The sequence below is a fragment of the Podarcis raffonei genome, chromosome 4 (genome assembly GCF_027172205.1).
Source record: "Podarcis raffonei isolate rPodRaf1 chromosome 4, rPodRaf1.pri, whole genome shotgun sequence".
Taxonomy (NCBI): domain Eukaryota; kingdom Metazoa; phylum Chordata; class Lepidosauria; order Squamata; family Lacertidae; genus Podarcis; species Podarcis raffonei.
In genome coordinates, this window is record NC_070605.1 from 83,583,000 (window position 1) to 83,606,263 (window position 23,264).

The following is a 23,264-nucleotide window of genomic DNA, read 5'->3' on the forward strand; positions in this document are numbered from 1 at the left end:
CGATCATGAACTTCTGGACCACCGCCTTGCCGACGTGGGGATCCAGGGCACAGCCCTTCAATGGCTGCACTCGTTTCTCTCTGGTCGGGGACAGAGGGTGGCGCTTGGGGGGGAATTGTCATCGCGCCACTCCTTGGTGTGTGGAGTACCTCAGGGTGCGATACTCTCCCCAATGCTTTTCAACATCTTTATGCGCCCCCTCGCCCAGCTTGTCCGGAGTTTTGGGCTGGGTTGCCATCAGTATGCCGATGACACCCAACTCTATCTGTTGATGGATGGCCATCCTGACTCGGCCCCAGACACACTGACCAGATGTCTGGAAGCTGTGGCTGGATGGTTACGTGGGAGCCGGTTGAAGCTAAATCCTTCGAAGACAGAGGTCCTGTGGCTGGGACGGGACGATATGGGATTGGGGGGGCAACTCCCATCTCTTGCGGGGGCGCAGTTAGTGCCAGCACCGTCCGTTAAGAGTTTGGGTGTAATCTTCGACACCTCCCTTTCCATGGAGGCGCAGATTGCAGCTACAACAAAGGCGGCATTTTTCCATCTCCGCCAAGCTAAGCAGTTGGCTCCTTACCTCTCTCGCCCTGACCTAGCCACTGTGATCCACGCGACGGTCACCTCCAGACTGGATTATTGTAACTCGCTCTACGTGGGGCTGCCCTTAAGACTGACCCAGAAACTCCAGCGGGTGCAGAATGCTGCAGCGAGACTCCTTACGGGGTCTTCGCTGCGAGATCACATTCATCCGGTGCTATATCAACTGCACTGGCTCCCGGTGGAGTACAGGATCAGGTTTAAGGTGCTGGTTTTAACCTTTAAAGCCCTATACGGCCTTGGACCCTCGTACCTACGGGACCGCCTCTCCTGGTATGCCCCACAGAGAAACTTACGGTCTTCAAATAAAAATATCTTGAAGGTCCCAGGCCACAGAGAAGTTAGGCTGGCCTCAACTAGAGCCAGGGCTTTTTCGGCTGTGGCTCCGACCTGGTGGAACACTCTGTCACAAGAGACTAGGGCCCTGCGGGACTTGACATCTTTCCGCAGGGCCTGCAAGACAGAGCTGTTCCGCCAGGCCTTTGGCCAGGGCACAGCCTGACTCCCTCCCTCGGCAATCTTCGCAGAGCTCTGGCCCAATAGTGGCCAGTGGCTTGAATTTAATTAATTTTATAATGAATGATTTTAGAGTGTTGTTTGTGTTGTACTTTTGTATTGTTTTATTGTTGTTAGCCGCCCTGAGCCCAGCTTCGGCTGGGGAGGGCGGGATATAAATAAAATTTATTATTATTATTATTATTAGTCCTCCTCCACATGTTGTTACACTACAACTCCAATCACCCCTGATTGTCTGTTGTGTTTGCTATAGCTGATGTTAGTTGGAGTCCAATAATATCTGGTGTGCCACAGAACCCCTGCTTCTGGGTGTAGGTTACAACCAAATGCTACAACCCTACATGAATGGTTTCCACCATCGGAGGCAGGAGAAATGTGCTTGATTCTTGACAAAGTATCATCTGATCTGACCTGGTGAAGAAGAACTACAGGTTTGCCACCACTTAACCTCCTGTTTATGTTTTGAAGCCAAAGGATACTGAGTCCAAAGCGATAATGTGAAAGAAATTGCTGAAAGTCAAAAGGAATGAGACAATGACCTGATTACACCTTTTAAAAACACTTTCCTTAAGAGCTTACTTTTTATGCCTTTTGTTCAGGAGGTGCATTTTCTAAAGCCTTATCGGATCTGGGATGCTCTCTCAAGTATGTTATCATCTCTAGAATTTGGTAGCCTGCAGTGTAAATGTATGGGAAATGGTTCGTTTCCTGCAGAGAGTTGGATTTTTGTCAATAAAAATAAAAATGGAATATTACTAGGAAACTAGCAAAAGGTTGCAAATGTTAAGGCAACTGGCCAGCTCCAAGCCTTTTATGTGTTTAGCAAAGGCCCATTAACTACAATTTATGGCGTTGACCAGAATAAAAAATGCCAGTCATTAGTTGACTGGTAGAATTTTACTTTTTTTCCAGAGAGCTTGTTAATCTTATTGTACATGTGAAGAAAGCACTGCCAGAGAACTTGTGGGAGTTAGGAGGGGGGATCAATATTTCAGCACAACAGCTCCATTCCTGTAGGGAATATGTCCGCTCTCTTCTCAGAAAGCTGTTCTTAAATCCGATTGGTATACAATATTGCCACAGCTATGGAGGCCTTCATTTTGTTGATTTTATAAGCACAAAACATCTCTAAGTTAAGATTTATTATTTTAAGAACATGAGAACTGCCTTATATGGAGTCAGACCATGGGTTCATCTAGCAGTATTACCCAAATTTGGGTCTTCATCCAGCTGCTTTTGGACTACAATTTCCATCATCCCTAACTACTGGTCTTGCTAGCTAGGGATGATGGGAGTTGTAGTCCAGAGGCAGCTAGAGACCCAAAGTTTGGGAAACACTGACCAGCTCAAGATTGTCTACACCAGGCTTTCTCAACCTTGGGACCCCAGATGTTCTTGAACTGCAACTCCCACCATCCCTATAATCATCTTCATCATACTTTTATTATTTATACAGTGGTACCTCGGGTTAAGAATTTAATTCGTTCCTAGGTCCGTTCTTAACCTGAAACTGTTCTTAACCTGAGGTACCACTTTAGCTAATGGGGCCTCCCACTGCCGTTGCCTCTGTTCTCATCCTGAAGCAAAGTTCTTAACCCAAGGTAATATTTCTGGGTTAGCAGAGTCTGTAACCTGAAGTGTCTGTAACCTGAAACGTCTGTAACCCGAGATACCACTGTACCCTGCCCATGTGGCTGGGTTTCCCCAGCCACTCTGGGAGGCTTACAGCCTGTAAAAAAAATGGCATTGTGGGTTAAACCACAGAGCCTAGGACTTGCCGATCAGAAGGTTGGCGGTTTGAATCCCTGAACGGGGTGAGCTCCCATTGCTCAGTCCCTGCTCCTGCCAACCTAGCAGTTCGAAAGCACGTCAAAGTGCAAGTAGATCAATAGGTACCGCTCCGGTGGGAAGGTAAACAGCGTTTCTGTGCGCTGCTCTGGTTCGCCAGAAGCGGCTTAGTCATGCTGGCCACATGACCCGGAAGCTGTACGCCGGCTCCCTCGGCCAATAAAGCGAGATGAGCGCCACAACCCCAGAGTTGGTCATGCCTGGACCTAATGGTCATGGTCCCTTTACCTTTATGCTGGCAAGGAATGATGGGAGTTGTAGTCCAACAACATCTAGGAACCCAAGGTGGAGAAAGGATGGTCTTCACTGAGTGCCAGTGGCTCTTCCACCTTTCAGATTGGGGACATCTCTCAGCCCTACCTAGAGATACCTGGGATCTCCTTTATTGCAAAGCTGATGTTCTACCACTGAGCTCTGACCTTTCCGCCAGAATATGTGTGTGCCATTGCCCCATGGATAAGCTCTGCAACTGTGGAATTCCTATTAATTTTAATCAAAAGTGAAGGAATCCTTGTACTTTTGTGGTGCTTCACCAGGATCCCAAGTATACCTTAGGCTCAGAATCTACAGCCTCTGAGAACTGCTGTAGTATTTTACCTAGAATACAAGGAAACAGCCTTTTGCCAGAAATATTTACAGTACAACAAAACAGCACGAAATGGGTTTAATATTTCTGGGTGCAGTTTTAAAGGCCTCTGGGTATGTGCAAGGAGCTAAAAGATTGTAGGTAGTAAAAACAGAAATGATAGCATAAAGGATTCATGATACAGACAACACAAATCACATGAATCCAACCATAAGCCTGTCTAAAAACATAGGCTTTGAACAATTTCCTGAATGATAGCAAAACAGGACTTTGGGGAGGACGATAAATTCCAAAAAGATTAATTGGGAGTTTCTGGCTATATGAAAACAAAATTTGGGGACAATTAGCAACAGTGCTCTGTCTGATTTTGTTTATTCTAAGGTGCTGAGCTGCAATCATATGACTGTATTTATTTTATTTTTTAAGAGTAGATAGTCAAAAGCTATATATGGTAATCTTCAGAAAGAAGTAGTCTGGGTTTCGCTGGTTACTAGCAGACAGGACATCATAAAGATACTAACAAACTGATGGAGTAATGCAACAAGATGTCTGCCCTTAGCTGCACCCAAAAGTTGTATTTGAAGAAAACCATAGGAGATTTCCAATGGCAAAATTCATGGCAAAGCAAACACATTATTGACAGCATGAACACCTAATCCCCATTCATCCTCTTTAGTTTTAAAGTATCTTTAGTGAACATCGCTGTGAGGCAGTTGTTTAAATACTGATTAATAAACCAACTGGGAGAAGAAATATCAATGTAGGGAAAATGTTATTTGCTAAATAATATTTAGCTATAGAACATGCACACATTGTGCATTAGAATGCCTGGATGCCTTCTCCAATGCATCCAATATATCCTGATTTTCCAAACATCAGAAAACTTGTCAGGAAGATGGTCAAACATGAACTAGAGCACATGTCTGTGCCCTCCACATGGTGCTGAAGGTGGCAAAGAGGTCCTGTTTTTCTGTTTCCATTACATCCTCAAGAAGCCATCCAGCAAAGATACTCTGAGTGGCGAGGAACCTGTTGTCATTGGCCATGACCAATGAGAGGCTAGAATACTCTGACAAGCTGTGACAAGCTTACCAGACACATTTGGGATAAATGTGCTCATCTCCCAGCTGAATTGCATACTGACGTCCAAATGCTGTGTCAAATACCGTATTTTTTGCTCTATAAGACTCACTTTTTCCCACCTAAAAAGTAAGGGGAAATGTGTGTGCGTCTTATGGAGTGAATGCAGGCTGTGCAGCTATCCCAGAAGCCAGAACAGCAAGAGGGATTGCTGCTTTCACTGTGCAGCAATCCCTCTTGCTGTTCTGGCTTCTGAGATTCAGAATATTTTTTTTCTTGTTTTCCTCTTCCAAAAACTAGTTGGGTCTTGTGGTCTGGTGCATCTTATAGAGCGAAAAATACGTAAATAATCACACAACGCACTCCAGTGCACTTTGAAGTTGTCCTATCAACTCCAATGCAATTTGAACGAAGCCATAGCAACCATGAGGTGATATTACTGGATGACGGGGAAAGGTAAATGTTTATAAAATGGGGCTTAACACTGACTGCATTTTGTATGTGCTTAAGTGGTTAATTATATATTTGTGCACTAAGAGAGGAGATTGGGATTTCATCGAGCCGATTATCATAACGATAATCAAGGAACTTCTTTCATAGGGCCTCTCAACCTTCAAGTTCTGTGAACAGAAAAAAAGGTTAATATGCCAAAACCAAAACAGGGTTCATTCAAACTGATGTTGAGAAGGAAGCAGAGAATTCAGATCAGTGTGTTAAAAATGCAACTGGTAATACAAGCCTTGCACATCAGCTTTCTACAACTGGTAACTTTTTACAGTTCTGATTTACCACGTGTGCACCTTTCTTTCACTGCCTCCTAGTATACAAGATACAATTATTTAACAATCTTTCATTTGTTTCCTTTTGGACAAACGGCCTCAGGTAGGATACTGGAGCAATAATTATCTTCTCACCAGCGCCATATGCTGTGCTCCTAACATCCCAGGATTCAATGAATCTAAAAACAGAAAGCTTCCAGTTTCCTGTGGAGAATTTCATTATCAATAGCATGTGGTGGACCAAATGAAGGACACTTTCCAAAACAAAGGGTCAAAATGCAAAATATGGTACACTTTTTAATATAAGAAACTTTTAAGGGCATATATCATGAGTTGATAAGCATTCGATTCTTGCTGGGACCCCAATCTTATCAGTCCAGTCAGGTTCAAGATTCACCATATTCTCTGTTGGGATGAAATATATCCCAACTTTTTAGAAAGAAATGTTCCCATCCTTCTTGGGGAGGGAGGAAATCTCCAACAAAGGAAACTAAGAGTTATTAGGAAAGAGAAATTGTGGTCCCCAGCTCAATTTATATGAGGCATCTGTGAGCCAGTCTAATACAGGGCATAAAGTGGTAGACTTTGACTGGGTAAACATAGCTTCAAGGCTGTACCCTCTGACACAACCTTTCTTCTTTATACACCAGACTTTTGCAGTTAGGAAAGTAACAAGGAAATGCACTAACAAGTGTGGGATAAACAACTGATTAACAGGAAGACAAAGGAATCAGGATGAAATCCAGATGGATGGACATTGTTGTATAGCCTTTCCACAAATGAATCAGCACAAGCACCCAGTAAGAGCAGACCTTATCTAATCCCCACAGAAACTTTTGGCCATGCAAACTACAATGAATACTCAATAAAGTATTTGGAGACGCTCCAAATCTCCGCTCAGTTGTGAAGCTCTTAGTAGAGGATCTGGGACCAGTCACCATCTCCATGTCCTATCTCTTCCCAGACCAAAGTCCCAGTACAGGTCAGGTAGAAGCCAGAACACTCACTATTAGAACAGAGATATCACATCCCAAAGAGCAGAGACAGGGCAGGGAAAGTCCGGTCAAGTCTAATGGTAATGTCAAATCTAGAAATTTAGTCCAGATAGGTGAGGCACAAGACAACAGGTTAGGATGCTGAAGAGCTTCCCTGTACTCCTCTAGACATCTCTCAGGGAGACCTGTTGCCTCAGCAGCATGCAGAGAAAGCTGGCCAGCCAAATGCTTCCTATTGTTCTTGCTGTTGTTGCTTAGTCGTTTAGTCATGTCCGACTCTTCGTGACCCCATGGACCAGAGCATGCCAGGCACTCCTGTCTTCCACTGCCTCCCGCAGTTTAGTCAAACTCAAGCTTCAAGAACACTGTCCAACCATCTCGTCCTCTGTCATCCCCTTCTCCTTGTGCCCTCCATCTTTCCCAACATCAGGGTCTTTTCCAGGGAGTCTTCTCTTCTCATGAGGTGGCCAAAGTATTGGAGCCTCAGCTTCAGGATCTGTCCTTCCAGTGAGCACTCAGGGCTGATTTCCTTAAGAATGCATAGGTTTGAACTTCTTGCAGTCCATGGGACTCTCAAGAGTCTCCTCCAGCACTATAATTGAAAAAGCATCAATTCTTTGGCGATCAGCCTTCTTTATGGTCCAGCTCTCACTTCCATACCTCACTACTGGGAAAACCATAGCTTTTACTATATAGACCTTTGTTGGCAAGGTGATGTCTCTACTTTTTAAGATGCTGTCTATTAGCCAACTCCAAACACCTCCTATTAGACCCACTCTGAGGAGATGTCTACAAATGAGCCCTGGTTGAGCCAGGATGGAAGACTTATGCTGGCATATCTCTGGCTGAGCCAGGATGAAGGATCTTAGCCAGCATAGTCCTGGCTGAGCCCAGGCTCAGCCAGAGATCTACCTAATCCAAACTCTGCTCCTCCCAGCGGATCTTGGGTTTGGATTGCTCCCACATCTGGATTCAGCTCACTGTGACACACTAACTTCATTGAAAAGATTCACGAAAGGCTATTTTTAGAGGAGATAATATCTCTCTTCTTTCTCTCCCTTCAAAGCAAGGCTTTTCCTTCACCTTTCCTGCCAAGCATGCATTAGTATTTGTTTGTATCCACAAACATGCTCCAGGATCTGAACCACAAACTGAGCAAACTAATACTTCAGTAAATTGTTGCTGCCTCCTGTTACATCTGTTCTGCTCTGTTCACTAATTGCCTGTCACAACCACTGAGCCGTCATGCCAGCCTCACTGCCACTTCCTGTTTGGTCAGCTTGTCGTCTCCTGTTAATCTGATTCCCACAGCTTCCCCCCCGCAAAGCAACTGTTTTTGCTGACTGACATAATGAATATCTATTACTCTGGTACAATATGAAAGGCACTAAATTAAATGCAAGAGGGAAAAGAAATAAAGAAACACATTTTATTCTCAACACCGTATTTGCACTAACCACAATAAAATGCCAGTAGAATGATATCCATCTATTTATTTATTTATTTCAGTGTATATCCTGCACTTTCTGCACATAGCATCCAAGGTGATTAATAACAGTAATAACAACCAACTAAAACGTTTGTTAAGAGTCAATTTTTAAATGCACAATAGTTTTTTAAAAGCCAATAACATTTAACAAGGAAAATCGCATTAGGATGAGCCACAAGTTAAGAAGAATGTTGACAAGCTGGAACGTGTGCAGAGGAGGGCAACCAAGATAATCAAGGGTCTGGAAACCAAGCCTTGTGAGGAATGGTTGAGGGAGCTGGTTATGTTTAGCCTGGAAAAGAGGAGACTGAGAGGAGATATGATAGCCATCTTCAAATATCTGAAGGGCTGCCATATGGAAGAGGGAATAAGCTTGTTTCCTCCTGCTCTGGAGATGGCTTCTAGTTACAAGAAAGGAGATTCCGAATAAATATCAGGAAGAACTGTCTGACAGTAAGAGCTGTTTGACAGTGGAATGGTCTCCCTCGGAAGGTTATACACTCTCCTTCCTTGGAGGTTTTAGAGCAGAGGTTGGATGGCCATTTGTCATGGATACTTAAGCTGAGATTCCTGCATTCCAGGAAGTTGGAGTAGATGACCCTTGCAGTCCCATCCAACTCTGCAGTTCTAGGATTCTATGAGTCATAAATACAGTAGTACCTCGGGTTACATACGCTTCAGGTTACAGACGCTTCAGGTTACAAACTCCGCTAACCCAGAAATAGTACCTCAGGTTAAGAATTTTGCTTCAGGATGAGAATAGAAATCGTGCTCTGGCAGCGCGGTGGCAGCAGGAGGCCCCATTTGCTAAAGTGGTGCTTCAGGTTAAGAACAGTTTCAGGTTAAGAACAGACCTCCAGAACGAATTAAGTTCTTAACCCGAGGTACCACTGTGACAAAAAAGTCAAGTCAGCTCAATATACCAAAGGGCTGTCTACATAAATAAAAAATGTATTCACTTAATGGTGGAAGAACAGCAAAAGGGGGCCTCAGTTGGCTTCTTTAGAAAGGGAGTATTACAGCTTAAGGAAGGCCCTTTTCCATGCCCTTGCCAAATATCAAATGTCTCTCAGACATTGGCAGGACTGAGAGAAGGACCTCTGTGGAAGAATTCAAGATTCATGCAGGCTATTCAGGATAAAGCAGCTGCTCAGAATACCTATCCTATGCCATTTAGCAAAGAAGTGTGCATTGAGTTTGGAAGACTCCCAAATCAAGAACCAAAGTGGGCTTGCTTAAGACAGAGGTGGGACATGTCCAAGCCACAGCGTGATTTCTCTAAAGTGTCCTCAACCCCAAGGGGATTTGGGGCAATGCAGAGGTTTTGTTTTTAATGTAGACCATAGGACTGCAAAAATTGAAATATTTCTCCCCCAACGATGAATGCCCCGGTGGGGAGAGTGGAAGAGCTCTTTTGTGGCTGATCACTCTAGCTTCCCACACTGAATCAAACAGCCTCTGAAGTGCTTCCAACCAAATAGGGTTGTTTTCTAAATCATCATATTGGGATCTGAACTGAATCTTGTGATTGTTCACACCCCTAGTCATAACCAGCACTTTAAATTGTCTCCAGAAGTAAACTGGGAGCTAGTGAAATTGTTGCAACATGGGAATGACAGTGGCTCTGGTCAACAGTCCAGCTTCAGAATTTCTGAACCAGCTGAAGTTTCCAAACATTCTTCAAAGGAGCTCCACAATGGAGTACAGTGGTACCTGTAAGACAGAGTTGTTCCACCTGGCCTTTGGCTTGGAGCCAATTTGATTCCCTCCCTCTCTTTCTTTTTTCCTTTCCTTCTCCTCCTGCGATGAGGCTACATTTTAATATTTTAATGTTTCAATATTTTAATGTTGTATTTTAATTTTGTTTTTAAGTTGTAATCATTCAACTTGTTTTTATTATTGCTTGTAAGCCACTCTGAGCCTGTCCTTGGCTGGGGAGGGTGGGGTATAAATAAAAATTATTATTATTGTTGTTATTGTTATTATTATTGTTACCTCAGGTTAAGTACTTAATTCATTCCGGAGGTCCGTTCTTAACCTGAAACTGTTCTTAACCTGAAGCACCACTTTAGCTAATGGGGCCTCCCATTGCCACCGTGCCGCCGGAGCACAATTTCTGTTCTCATCCTGAAGCAAAGTTCTTAACCCGAGGTAATATTTCTGGGTTAGCGGAGTCTGTAACCTGAAGCGTATGTAACCTGAAGCGTATGTAACCCGAGATACCACTGTAATCCAAACAAGATGTAACAAAGTCGCATGTCATCATGGTCAGCTCTGATACTTCTAAGAACTGGAGGGAATGGTGCATCAACCTTAGCTGTGTGAAGATACTCTGGTCACTGCTAAAGCCAGGAGAGCACTCAGCCTATGAACCTGAATTTTCAAGGAGGATGCAACCCCATCGCAGACAGGCTGGACCCCAATTAATACTAGTCTAAGGGCATATGAGTTTCTCCAAGGTTATAAATATTATCTTTCCTGGGGTCTGTTTGGTAGCCTCCTGTGAGAGAAAAGAACTGCACAAGTTCAGATATAGTATCATAAAACCCACACACATAATGAGATACTATATTTTCCATTAACTTTGCCAGCCAATCCAGATGTAGGCAAATCAACCAATATGTTAGAAAGGAATGTCATTTACAATAACTCATTACTTGTTAACGTATGAGTTCTGAGAATGACTGGGGAGAAATAGTATGACGGCAGGAGAAATTACTTTCTTTGCCGACCAGCTGTAATACCGGGAGCAGCAAATGGGAAAAGGTTATTTTCTGTTCAATTTATCTGCTATCAGGTTGCACATCGTCTTTATGAAGTGCAGACATCTAGGTAACATGGACCTTGAATTAAGGGAGAGTTTTTTAAAAGAAAATGTGACCCAGGGTTCTTTCCCCCCAGAAACAATTTTTGGAAACCTTTGCATTATCTAAATAGATTGTCAAGCAGACAAGAATCCATTGTAGACACTACTAACTTAAACAGGACCAGTCAAAATGAAAGTGAAGGGGCCTTGTGAACGTACTAAGTTGTCATATGTTGAGTCAGATCTCTGGTTCATCTTGGCCACTGTTGTCTACTTTTGACTGGCAGAAGCCAGAGTTCAAGGTCTTATTAAGCTCTACTAAGTTCCTTTGAATTTTGAATTATGGTGCTGGAGGAGACTCTTGAGAGTCCCATGGACTGCAAGAAGATCAAACCTATGCATTCTTAAGGAAATTAGCCCTGAGTGCTCACTGGAAGGACAGATCCTAAAGCTGAGACTCCAATACTTTGGCCACCTCATGAGAAGAGAAGACTCCCTGGAGAAGACACTGATGCTGGGAATGAGGGCACAAGGAGAAGGGGACGACAGAAGACGAGATGGTTGGACAGTGTTCTCGAAGCTACCAGCATGAGTTTGACCAAACTGCGGAAGGCAGTGGAAGACAGGAGTGCCTGGTGTGCTCTGGTCCATGGGGTCATGAAGAGTCGGACACAACTAAACGACAACAAAGTTCCTTTAACTCAGGGGTGGATAGCCCCTTTATGGATGTCAAGGTGGGTAAAATGGGGAGGATGGAGTGGTTCTCCCCATATTTGGCTCCAGTCCCACCTACTTTTTGCTCTAGCCCCACCCACACCCTTGATATTGTGTAGATCCAAATGGTGCGACCATGCCAGAAGGCCTGTAAACGCCATCTTGGTAGTCAAGAAAACCCTGGAACTAATTGGTGTGAGCTATAAAATGAGATCATATATGCTTATCTGCTTGCTTTGAAGCTATGAAGCCTTGGCTGTTGGCTTAGCTACTTGAGAAAGGGGAGGCTTCTTTGTCTGTCATCTACTCCCTTATCTGAGAGATGGATGGGAATCAGGAACGGGCCTCAAACCAGGTGTGATTAATTGAACTATTGCTGCCAGCTTTGTATAAGTAATGCATAAATTATTGGCACCTTACTGACAGCCATGATGAAGACTTGCTCTTTCGGTTGTCCACCCCGAGCCGCAACAGCAAGGAATCCTGCCTTGCATTGCTGTCTGTAAGTCTCTTGAGATATATACCTACTTTATAATAAAGCACTAGAACTGATCGTGCTGGGGTTTTGTGCATCTTTCTTTGGAATCCTTGCAGCTGGGTCCTTTGGGGCATCAGTCAATCCTTTGCTCCAGACTGCACTTAGTCCCACAGGACAGGACAGATATACATCTCCGTAAGAGAAACGCAGCCCTTGACCGAGAACAGTCATTCATCCCTACTTTGACTGAAGGTACCAAGGATTGAAAATGGGACATTGTGCATGCAAAGCATATGCTCAAGGACCATTGTGCAAAGTTTTCAGTTCAATACTTATTTCAGAGCTTTAGCACTGAACACCTAGTATGGGGTACTAACTGGGACAGGAAATAACATTATGTGCAGACTTACCAGGTCACTAAATGTATTTCCTAGTATCGTGCAGTGCAGATATACTTTTAGTTACGAAGTATATTGTCATTGCTATGAAGATGATCAGATATATTCCCATCTTGAAGAGATTTACCAATTAAAAAACATACCCAAAAATAATTTCAGGTCAAATACAGATACAAAGTCCAGCACTTTTGCCTTTGGTTTGACTTTTCCCCATTGATATGGCATCTTATCCAACGAGGTCCCAATAAATAGAGGTGTGCACCAAGGCTGCATTTTGGCCCCACTCATCTTCAACTTGTTTATTAGCGATATGAAGCTCTTTCTGAATGAGTCTCAAGCCAACATTCATGCCCCCCGCCTAGCTGATTTTCGCTGCCCTCTGCTCCTATATGCCGATGATGCAGCGATCCTTTCCTATTCTAGAGTTGGTTTATGCAGAGCTCTAAAGATTTTTGCGGCTTATTGCAAACTTAACCATCTGACAATTAATCATGGGAAATCTAAAGTCCTGGTCTTTTCCAGGTCTCGGAAAACTTACAGCTGGAAGTTAGATGGAGTCCAATTAGAACAGGTTTTCAAATTTAAATACCTGGGAGTCTTTTTTCATTACAATCTAAGCTGGAAGCCACAGATACAGTATTTACTAAACAAAGGGAAAACAATACTTTATACTCTACTCCAATTTTTTGCGGCCGACGGAGCCTCTCACATCCCTTCTGCATTGAAGGTATACCACGCAAAAGTGGTCTCCACCCTCTGTTATGCTGCCCCGCTCTGGGCCCCAGGGTCCAATTTAACATCGCTGGGGACATTGCAGAATCAGTTTCTCCGTCACCTTCTGAAACTCCCCATGTGTGTGAGCAACGCAGCCATACGTCTGGAGTTAAGGATTGCATCATTGGAGACTGTCATCTGGAAGCGAGTCTTTGGCTATTGGCTGTCCAGCTGGCATAGGCTTCCCGACCATTACCTTTTTCAGTGCCTCTTGCGGGACGTCTTTGTCAATCCGTGGGTAGGAAAAATCCATGCCAAACTTCTGAGCATCGGAATTTCCCCAGCGGACTCCTTAAAGATGAACTTACGCTCAGCCAAAAGCCTTATTGAGCAAAGATTAGCGGACATTGAAAATCAACACAACCTCGCCAGGGGTGGGGGTGTCTGCTCCCCCAGGTATCACGGAATAACCCCACCACTTGGCCTTCCATCATACATGTCATCTCTTTCATCAGTACCACACCGACTTGCATTTATTCGTGCAAGGTTCAATGTCCTTCCATCGAACCAGCTGAGCCACAGATTTTCCAAGGGTTTGGTGTCTCCGCTATGCGTGTGTGACGGGGAAACTGTTGAATCTCTTTCACATATAATGTTCAACTGTCCCCTACATAGCATAGCCAGGACTAAATTCCTGGGTCCTGCTTTACTGCGCTTGGTTGGCAGGCCTGTTGAGTCACATGCCGCACTGCTTTTGCAGGATACAGATCCTTCTGTAACTCTGCAGGTGGCGAGATTCCTGAATGCGGTTATCTCACACTCAAAAACCACCAAAAAACAACGACAACATCAAAACTAATCGGACTGTTATGATGAGAGTGCATGTCGGATTTCGTCTTCAGTTTTCCTTTTTCTGTGATCCGTCCCTTGGAGCTCTCCTGGCCCCAAGCTGTCATTTGGCTCTGCTCAATGACCCACCCTTGCATCGTGGTGTTCACCTTCTGTTGTCGGATATATCGGTTTTTATGTCTCTGTGTTTTTATGTTTGTACATATTTTATGGGCTAATAGCCGTAAATAAATAAATAAATAAGATATGGCATCTTTAGTACCGTATTTTTCGCTCTATAGGACTTACCCGACCATAGGATGCACCTAGTTTTAGAGGGGAAGAACAAGAAAAAAAAATCTCTCCCTCTCTGTGCAGCGCCCCTTCAGCGAAGCGGCAGGAGAAATGGAGCCCCTTCCATTTCTCTTCCCACTTCGCTGAAGGGGCGCTGCGCAGAGAGGGAAAGCTGTGCAGCGCCTTTCCAGCAAAGCCAAGAGAGCAAGAGAGATCAGTGCGCACCAATCCCTCTTGCTCTCCTGGCCTCAGCGAAAGCAACGCGAAGCCTCCGGAGCGCAGCAGGAGCTCCTACTGTGCTCTGGAGGCTTCGCGTTGCTTTCGCTGAAGCCATGGAGCCTGCATTCACTCCATAACACACACACACACACACACATTTCCCCTTAATTTTTGGAGTGGGAAAAGTGCGTCTTATAGAGCGAAAAATACGTTAAGTACCGGAACTTCCAAAGGCTTTGGAAACATGACCTTTGTATACCTTTGTTCTCCATATCACTCAAGTACTAGGCTAAAGCCAATCCCAAGGGTGCCTTTCCAGGGATAAAGTGGAAAGTCAATACAGCCCACAATCTCTCTTCATTGGAAATGTCAGCATACTTTCCTGATTAATACATTTTTACACTCATTGCAGTTCTTTCCGTTTCCTCTGATCAGCGTTCTCTCCTATCCAGTTGCCGTCCCCTAGACTAGAAATAGAAGTACCTTTCAATCTAACAAGGTTTTCTTTGAGGGGGCTGGAGAGTTGGTTCCATCTAGAATTCCATCTCCACCCCACTGCTTTATTGTTCATGACAGGGAATGAGATGCGGCTGGACATGGAACAAATTGCTTCATTAGTGACACAGCTCCAATACCTGGGGAATTGTAACCTGCATACCAAGCAAATATAATTTGATCCATAACTAGACCACACTGTTGGAACTGCATAGCTGTGTGGCATTACTGCAGTATCTGTTGCCTAAACAGCATTGCAATGTGGCTGGACTGTGACGTCCCATTGACACTGAACAAGCAGAAGTCTGCTCCACTCCTACAATCTACATCATCAGCATCGACTCGCTGTCTTGAAGATTTTCAAAGCCAAAAAAACAAGGCAGAGCCCCATTCAGGGGATCCTGTCATTGGTTAGTCATGGTAACTAAAAATTAGTAGCTGTCCAACAATGGCTTACTGTGTATTGTGTAAGGGAGATTCTCCGGTTAGGATTTTCAGGTCACATATACCTCTGACAATGATGCTCCTTTGATTTCCTTCACCTTTCGTGCATTACTCAGTTTTATATAGTATATACAGCTTTATTCTGTTTTTACTTAGTCATTAGAAAATCTTGCTTGAATGTGGTGGTTTCATTTTTGCTTGAAACTGATACTGACTTTTCCTGACCATATCTTGTATAAACTATCTGAAGAAGTGTGCATGCACACGAAAGCTTATATGCAGAACAAACTTAGTTGGTCTCTAAGGTGCTACTGGACAATTTTTAAAATGTTTTAATTTATTTCGACTGCATCAGACCAACATGGCTACCTACCTGAATCTTGCATAAACTACTCAGAGTTTTTGTTTTCTTTTTAATTAAGGTAAAGGGGACCCCTGACCATTAGGTCCAGTCGTGACCAACTCTGGGGTTGTGGCGCTCATCTCGCTTTCTTGGCTGAGGGAGCCAGCGTACAGCTTCTGGGTCATGTGGCCAGCATGACTAAGCCACTTCTGGTGAACCAGAGCAGCGCACGGAACCGCCATTTACCTTCACGCCAGAGCATTACCTATTTATCTACTTGCACTTTAACCCACAACGCCACCCGTGTCCCTTGCTTCTTTTTAATTAAGAGCATATAAATTCTGCCCGTACGGGCAGGGGTACCTGTATATAAATTCTAGAAATAAACAACAGCAAGGAGATAACCATGCTGCTGTTCCTTTAAACTTTATAGAAACTTGGTTAGATGGACATTTCAGTATAGATTAAGCATTAGGGGAGCATTCTATGACATCAACAGAGCAAACAATAAGTATCTCATAGCTATAATAAGGAGATAAGTAACCTGTGACCTTCCTGATGTTGTTGGACTTTGACACTCTCATCAACCAGCGTGACCAATGCTCAGGGATGATGGGAGTTGTAGTCCAACAACCTGTTCCCCACCCACTGCTATAATATATGACAGGCGGAATAGAAACATGTCCACACACACAGCTACCACTTACTTTCCTGCCCTCAAATGTGCACTCCAGCTGTGATATGTTGCTGCCTTCATGGCTTTAGGAGAAGCATACAGTGGGCCGCTCAAAAATCTATCCAATTCCACAAGCAACATAAACTCAATTTCCAGGTTACATTCTGAACAGATCCCCTGACTGTCTTTGCAGCTCCAGAATTTTTGTCCTGGAACTGCATGTCAGGGGGCTGTCAAGGAAGCAGGTTCATCAACAGGTCAGAAGGGAGTCAGCTGTTTTACTTAGGAAATTAGTATGCAACAGAGATCACTCAGGCATGGCTGCCTCTTTGAAGACGTTGCCCAAACTGACTCTTGGCACCTCCTCTTCCTCCTAACTCTCCTCTTCTGGATGTTTTCCAAGCAGGCCCAAACTCCTGTGGGGAGGAAGGACCACCACACCCCCTTGGGCTTTCCTAGCTTTCTCTTCAGCTAAGTGTAAAGCTCTGTGTGACCTTGGAGTCAAAAGGGGAGGGGAGCTCAAGGCAGAGGGACCAGGCAGCTGCTGTGAAGCTGTTGCAGCACCTGGACCTTCCCTAGCCTCTCCTTCAGATCCTGAACACAATGTGTGTTGTTCTGCATCCAGTCCTGTCCTTGTTGGGCTCCCTGTCTCTAACTCTTCTTGTTCGCTCAACCCTCCTGTTTCTTATGCCTCCCAGTTTTCTCCCTCCTCTGATCTGTCTTCTGTGTCCAATAATAATAATAATAATAATAATAATAATAATAATAATAATAATAATAATTTTTATTTATACCCCGCCCTCCCCAGCCAAGACCGGGCTCAGGGCGGCTAACTGTCGGAATCAAGCCTTGTCAGAGGAATTTGCCACTCTCCAGGCACCCGGCTTGAGTTCCTTGTTGACCTCCCCGTCTGCGACTCCCGGCAAGATCAGGCGAGATCTCAATCGGCGATCCTCCTCTAACGTGAGAAGAACACACCACTCCTCCCCTGCCATCCCCAGGGAGGGGAAGAGACAGACAGAAATGTATTTACATGCCTTTATTTCTGTCTTTCCAGCAGTACAGAGAAACGTGTCTGTACTCTCTTAACACCAACAGCAGAGAGAGAATAATTCCTCCCATGTACTTCCAGTACAGGTCAGGTGACACTCTGAGCTAACATCCGGTGCTCAGTGGTGTGAATAGACTGTTCCTTTGTTCCCACGGAACAGTCCCAAACAACAACATCCTGTTTGGCTTTCCAGCCAGCTGGAGCACTCTGCTGCATTGCTCCTTTTTCGTAACACTAACAACCAATAATAAAAACAAGTTGATTAAAATACAATTTAAAAAACAAGATTAAAATACAACATTAAAACTTTAGGATGCAGCCTCTTCACAGGAGGAGAAAGGAAAAAGTAAGGGGGGGATCAAACTGATTCTAAGCCAAAGGCCAGGTGGAACAACTCTGTCTTACAGGCCCTGTGGAAAGAAATCAGATCCCGCAGGGCCCTGGTCTCATGAGACAGAGCGTTCCACCAGGCTGGAGCCAGTGTTGAGAAGGCCCTGGCTCTGATTGAGGCTAATCTAACTTCCTAAGGGCCCGGGACCTCTAGGGTGTTGCTATTTATGGACCTTAAGGTCCTCCGTGGGGCATACCAGGAGAGGTGGTCCCGTAGGTACGAGGGTCCTAGGCCATGAAGGGCTTTAAAGGTCAAAACCAGCACCTTAAATCTGACCCTGTATTCCACCAGGAGCCAGTGCAGCTGGAAAAGCACTGGTTGAATATGCTCCCATGGCAGAGACCCTGTGAGGAGCCTACTACTCCCCTGGGTCTGAGCCTTCTTCTTCTGTGGCTTCCCTAAGTCGTTCCTCAACTGGAGCATCCAACCACTCTTTGTGATGCAGCCAGTCCCTGACACTGCAGGTTTTTCTGGTACACAAATGCTACTCTGATGTTGGTGAAACCATACCATAAGAACTGGCCAGATGTTTACCACCCTTATTCCTCCAGGGATGATCCATCTTCACTGTGTAAAGATGACCTCTTGCACCATCCCAATTAAATCCAGAAAGAATGAGCATCTGCCATCATAACTTGATTGGACACGGTTGAGATGCATTAAAACCTTGTACGCAAATTCTCTGTTTCCTATGACACAAAGGAAAGACTTTGGGGGTGGCAGACCCTGCCACAGTGCCACAGTTAATGTGAGAGTGAGGACAGAATATAATGGACTCCTCACATGTAAAGCAAGACCACTTCTGAAGAAAAACAGATCAAGTGCCAGTTTGTTCCTGGTGCCACTGCTGTCCCTGGGCTTTGATTTAAAATATTGGGGGAAATTGCCTTCCAACTGTAAAATAAGAAGTAGCGATCAAGGCATACAGCAGCATACGAGTATGTAATAAAGTTTAACACCATTTGTCAAAAGGGAAAAAACCTTCCGTGGACAAGTAATAACACCAAAACATACATATCCCCATGAAATTTCAATCAAACACCTTCCTGACAGGCCCTTGTGACAGATACTCTAGCCATAATGATAAACCATGAAGATTAAAAGAGAGAGTGGATTGTGTTATTTAGCCCTATTACATATTTTAATCTGACATGCATGAAATTAATGCAGTATAAATTATTTAATGACATAACCTATCATTATGATAACCCGCAGGTGTCCACACACCATCAAATGGCTTGTTTGTTAAATTTCACAACTGGCTTCAATCTCTTCACGACTCTTGGTTTCAAGATCGTCTCCAGGTCACTGTGAAAGCTTGAACCAACAAAAATGAATTTTTGATTGATTTGGACTATAGCCAGCCATGGTATTCCATTATATCAAACACACACATTATTTTGAAGTTATTAAACGAGGTTTTTTAAAAGTAATTTCTATGCACCACACCAATCAATCTTACAGACATGACTCAAAGGGAACCCTCTGTAACTCATGCAAATACACTGAATCACAAACTCGGTCTCCTTGGATAAAATTCTTTTTATTATAGAAGTCAGAAAGGTGGGGAAAGCTACATATATAATTTAATTTATATACAATTACACACAGAGAGATATTGTGTGTGTGTGTGTGTGTGTGTGTGTGTATCATTTAATTTTATGCTGTTGCAGAGCACCACAGGGTCCTCAAAGCATCATTACGTCACAACATTAAAAGCATGCCAAAGAACAATTCTTTTATGAAAGAAACAGGACAGCAGTTAAGGCAGCAGCAGCAGCAGCAAAAGAATCAGACCCTCTCAGGGGAAAAAAGTTGTTGTTGTTGTTTAATTCTGTATACCACCCTTCATCTGAAGATCCCAAGGCAACAGAAAAATACAAAATCCGAATACAAAATACAGTACACAATAAAATAAAAACAAACCAATAACCCCCTTCACTTTCAATGGGTTTACTCTGAGTATAACTGACATTGGATACAACCCAAGCTATTAGGATGCTGATGATCCCTCTCACCTCCACATAACACACATTACAGTGGTACCTCAGGTTAAGAACTTAATTCGTTCCTGAGGTCCGTTCTTAACCTGAAACTGTTAACCTGAGGTACCACTTTAGCTAATGAGGCCTCCCGCTGCCGCCACCGCACGATTTCTGTTCTCATCCTGAAGCAAAGCTCTAAACCCGAGGTACTATTTCTGGGTTAGCAGAGTCTGTAACCTGAAGCGTCTGTAAGCTGAAGCGTCTGTAAGCTGAAGCGTCTGTAACCTGAGGTACCACTGTATCACCGTTATCCTGAGCAATTAATAATTAGTAAAACAATCACTAATATTATTAGCAGTGAACCAGAACTGGAGGCTTGAGGTTCGATTTCTCCCTCTCACCTCTCCATGTCACACCATGTCATCTTGATAGTTATTTAGCAACAATTTATTAATACTTAATAATGCTTGCCACTATTGCTAACAATGAACTAAAATTCTGGTATTTTTAAAGCTACAATTTAAAACAATGCTAACAATTAGTGTTAGTAAAACAATTAGTAAAAGACGCCTGCTTCTTGGGAGAAGGGCAATGACAGGCCTAGACAGCATCTTGAGAAGTAGAGACGTCACCTTGCCAACAAAGGTCCGTATAGTTAAAGCCATGGTTTTCCCAGTAGTGATGTATGGAAGTGAGAGCTGGACCATAAAGAAGGCTGATCGCCGAAGAATTGATGCTTTTGAATTATGGTGCTGGAGAAGACTCTTGAGAGTCCCATGGACTGCAAGAAGATCAAACGCATCCATTCTTAATGAAATCAGCCCTGAGTGCTCACTGGAAGGACAGATCGTGAAGCTGAGGCTCCAGTACTTTGGCCACCTCATGAGAAGAGAAGACTCCCTGGAGAAGACACTGATGCTGGGAAAGATGGAGGGCACAAGGAGAAGGGGGCGACAGAGGATGAGATGGTTGGATAGTGTTCTCGAAGCCACAAACATGAGTCTGACCAAACTGCGGGAGGTAGTGGAGGACAGAGGTGCCTGGCGTGCTCTGGTCCATGGGGTCATGAAGAGTCGGACACGACTAAACGACTAAACAACAACAACAACAATTAGTGTTAGTTCATTGGACGGAGGGGAGCTCCCCTCCAGACACAGCCCTTCACTGATGCTTACCTGGATGGAGGTGATACGGGGCAGTTGTGATGCTGAGGCAGAGCAGGTGCACTGGTGAAACGGCCAGTCCACTTCAGCCCCAGCCAGGTAAGCAGCAGCAATATCAGCATCAGGAGGGCAGGAGATCAGATACCCTATCCTGTCTCATGAACCACTGCTGCCAAAGATCTCCTCACACTACCAGAGGGCTGGTATAAAATAGTTGTTACTAGTTTCCTAAGACTATATAGACATTAGGCCTAGAAAGCCATTATAGGAAAAAGTGATTTGAAATCTAAAGTGTGCTACCACCCAAAAGGCCTTGCATCAATAGCCTGATAGCATGGGGAGGCTCTTATGGGGAGAAGATGCTCACTGAATTAGGGTTGGCATATTTCAAACAGTGGCAATCCTGACAGAAACGTTGTTGAGCTATTCTGTAGTTTTGCCCCAAGTTCCCAAGTTGGCAAAATGGCAGAAGCAGCACTGACGGCATGCACTGGCGTGCGTCTGGATTTTCATGCACATTTTGCCGCTTTTCACCTGATAACACTGCACTACACTGTTGGTCACACAGAAACACTGACAAGGTTTTAAGGCCTAATTCTTAACTGGTTGTTCTCTGTTCTTCTGGTACTCAGCCATACTGAATGATGAATTTCAGTTCTAAAGGGGCACTGATACTGAAAGGAAAATGAAACCCATATTAATGGTGGAAATATTTGACGGCAGTGCTCACAAGTGAACAGCCTACAAAGTGTGGGAAATAGTCGTTCTTTCTGTATGGAACTTATGGATAATACTGGACCTTATAGAAGGTATTGGTCTAATAAAAATCAAACACATTAAGTCATGATTTCAGAAGTGTCCATGCAGAATGAACTTAATTTGAAAAAGAACAGAAGCGGAACTGAGTGAACTTAAAAAAAAAACCTCAGAAATGAAAAATGCCCCAGACCAGGGGTCTGCAACCCGTGGCTCCGGAGCCGCATGTGGCTCTTTTACACCTTTGCCGCAGCTCTGGGGTGGATAGTAGCGAGGGGAGGAGGCGCATTGTGCGCCCCGACACTCCCCACTGTGGCGGGCGCTGTACTGGCTGTGACGTCGCATGGGGGCGGTGTGTGCGTTAGTCACGCACCGTCCCGACGTCACCTTCCCGCCCGCTGTCAGATCGCGGCTCCGGAGATATATTTGTTTTAAATGTCGCAATGGTTTTGTGGCTCCCAGGTTTTTTTCCCCTTTGGAAACGGGTCCAAGTGGCTCTTTTTGTCTTAAAGGTTGCAGACCCCTGCCCCAGACCATTCTAGTATTTGAGTCCTGTCTTTAACATTAATACTCAGAAAAGGTGAAAGACAATCCTGCTGGGATTTCATTAACACCGCCCTTTTTGCAAAGGGCTTCATTCCTACACACATTCATGGATTCAACTTTCCATGTTAAATTCAGACAGCTGAAACACAATTTCCCTCTGTGTTTCTCAACCAATAAAGAAGCCAATGGGCTGTCATTAATCTGCAATCACCCAAAACCTGCAATTATTTGCACAATTAGCTATTGTGGAGAGTTTAGATTTAAAAGAAGAAAAAGAAGACGTCTGAGCAGCAAGCACCAGTGGGCTAATCTGCATTTGGAGCCAAGTGTGAAGACGGTGACTTAACCCTTTGGCCCCTATATTGAACCCCCCTGCACCTGCACAAATAGCAACTTTCCTTTTAATGCCATTAGCAGTCACGGGGCTCCAATTTGGATTGGGGCCGTAGTAGTAATCAGTAGATTAAATCCCATTCCCCATCCATATCCCAATCCAAATGGGGTTGTTTTTCCCTCACCTTTGTTATTTATGTTAAAAATTATGAATGGTATCACATTTAGTTTGGCTCTAAGTGAGAACGAGACTGCAATATTTCAGCAAACTGTCTACTGCCACAAAAGTGAAAGACTATGATTTCTTGCCTCATCTCCAGTGGAAATAAACAAAAAGGACAAGCATCCTTAAAAGCCAAAAAAAAAAAGAAACCCAGTTGGGCTGGTCACTGACCCAGTGAGAGGAAAATGACAGCCATGCCCAGGAAAGAGATCTGGAAGCAGCTGAGCGAAATTGAACTTAGAAAGTTGGTTTCCAGGTGGAAAAATCTAAATTGGAAACAGAATTGTTAGAATCCAAAACTAAGACTTTGTCAAAAATGTATAACTTGCTGTTGAAATGGAATACTCAGGATGAAACGGTTAAGTCTGTAATGATTAAATGGGCACAAGACGTTGGACACAATATTACATTTGCTGACTGGGAACAGTTGTGGACCACCGGGATTAAATTTACGGCATGTAATGCCTTAAGAGAGAATATTATGAAAATGATATACAGGTGGTACATGACCCCAGTC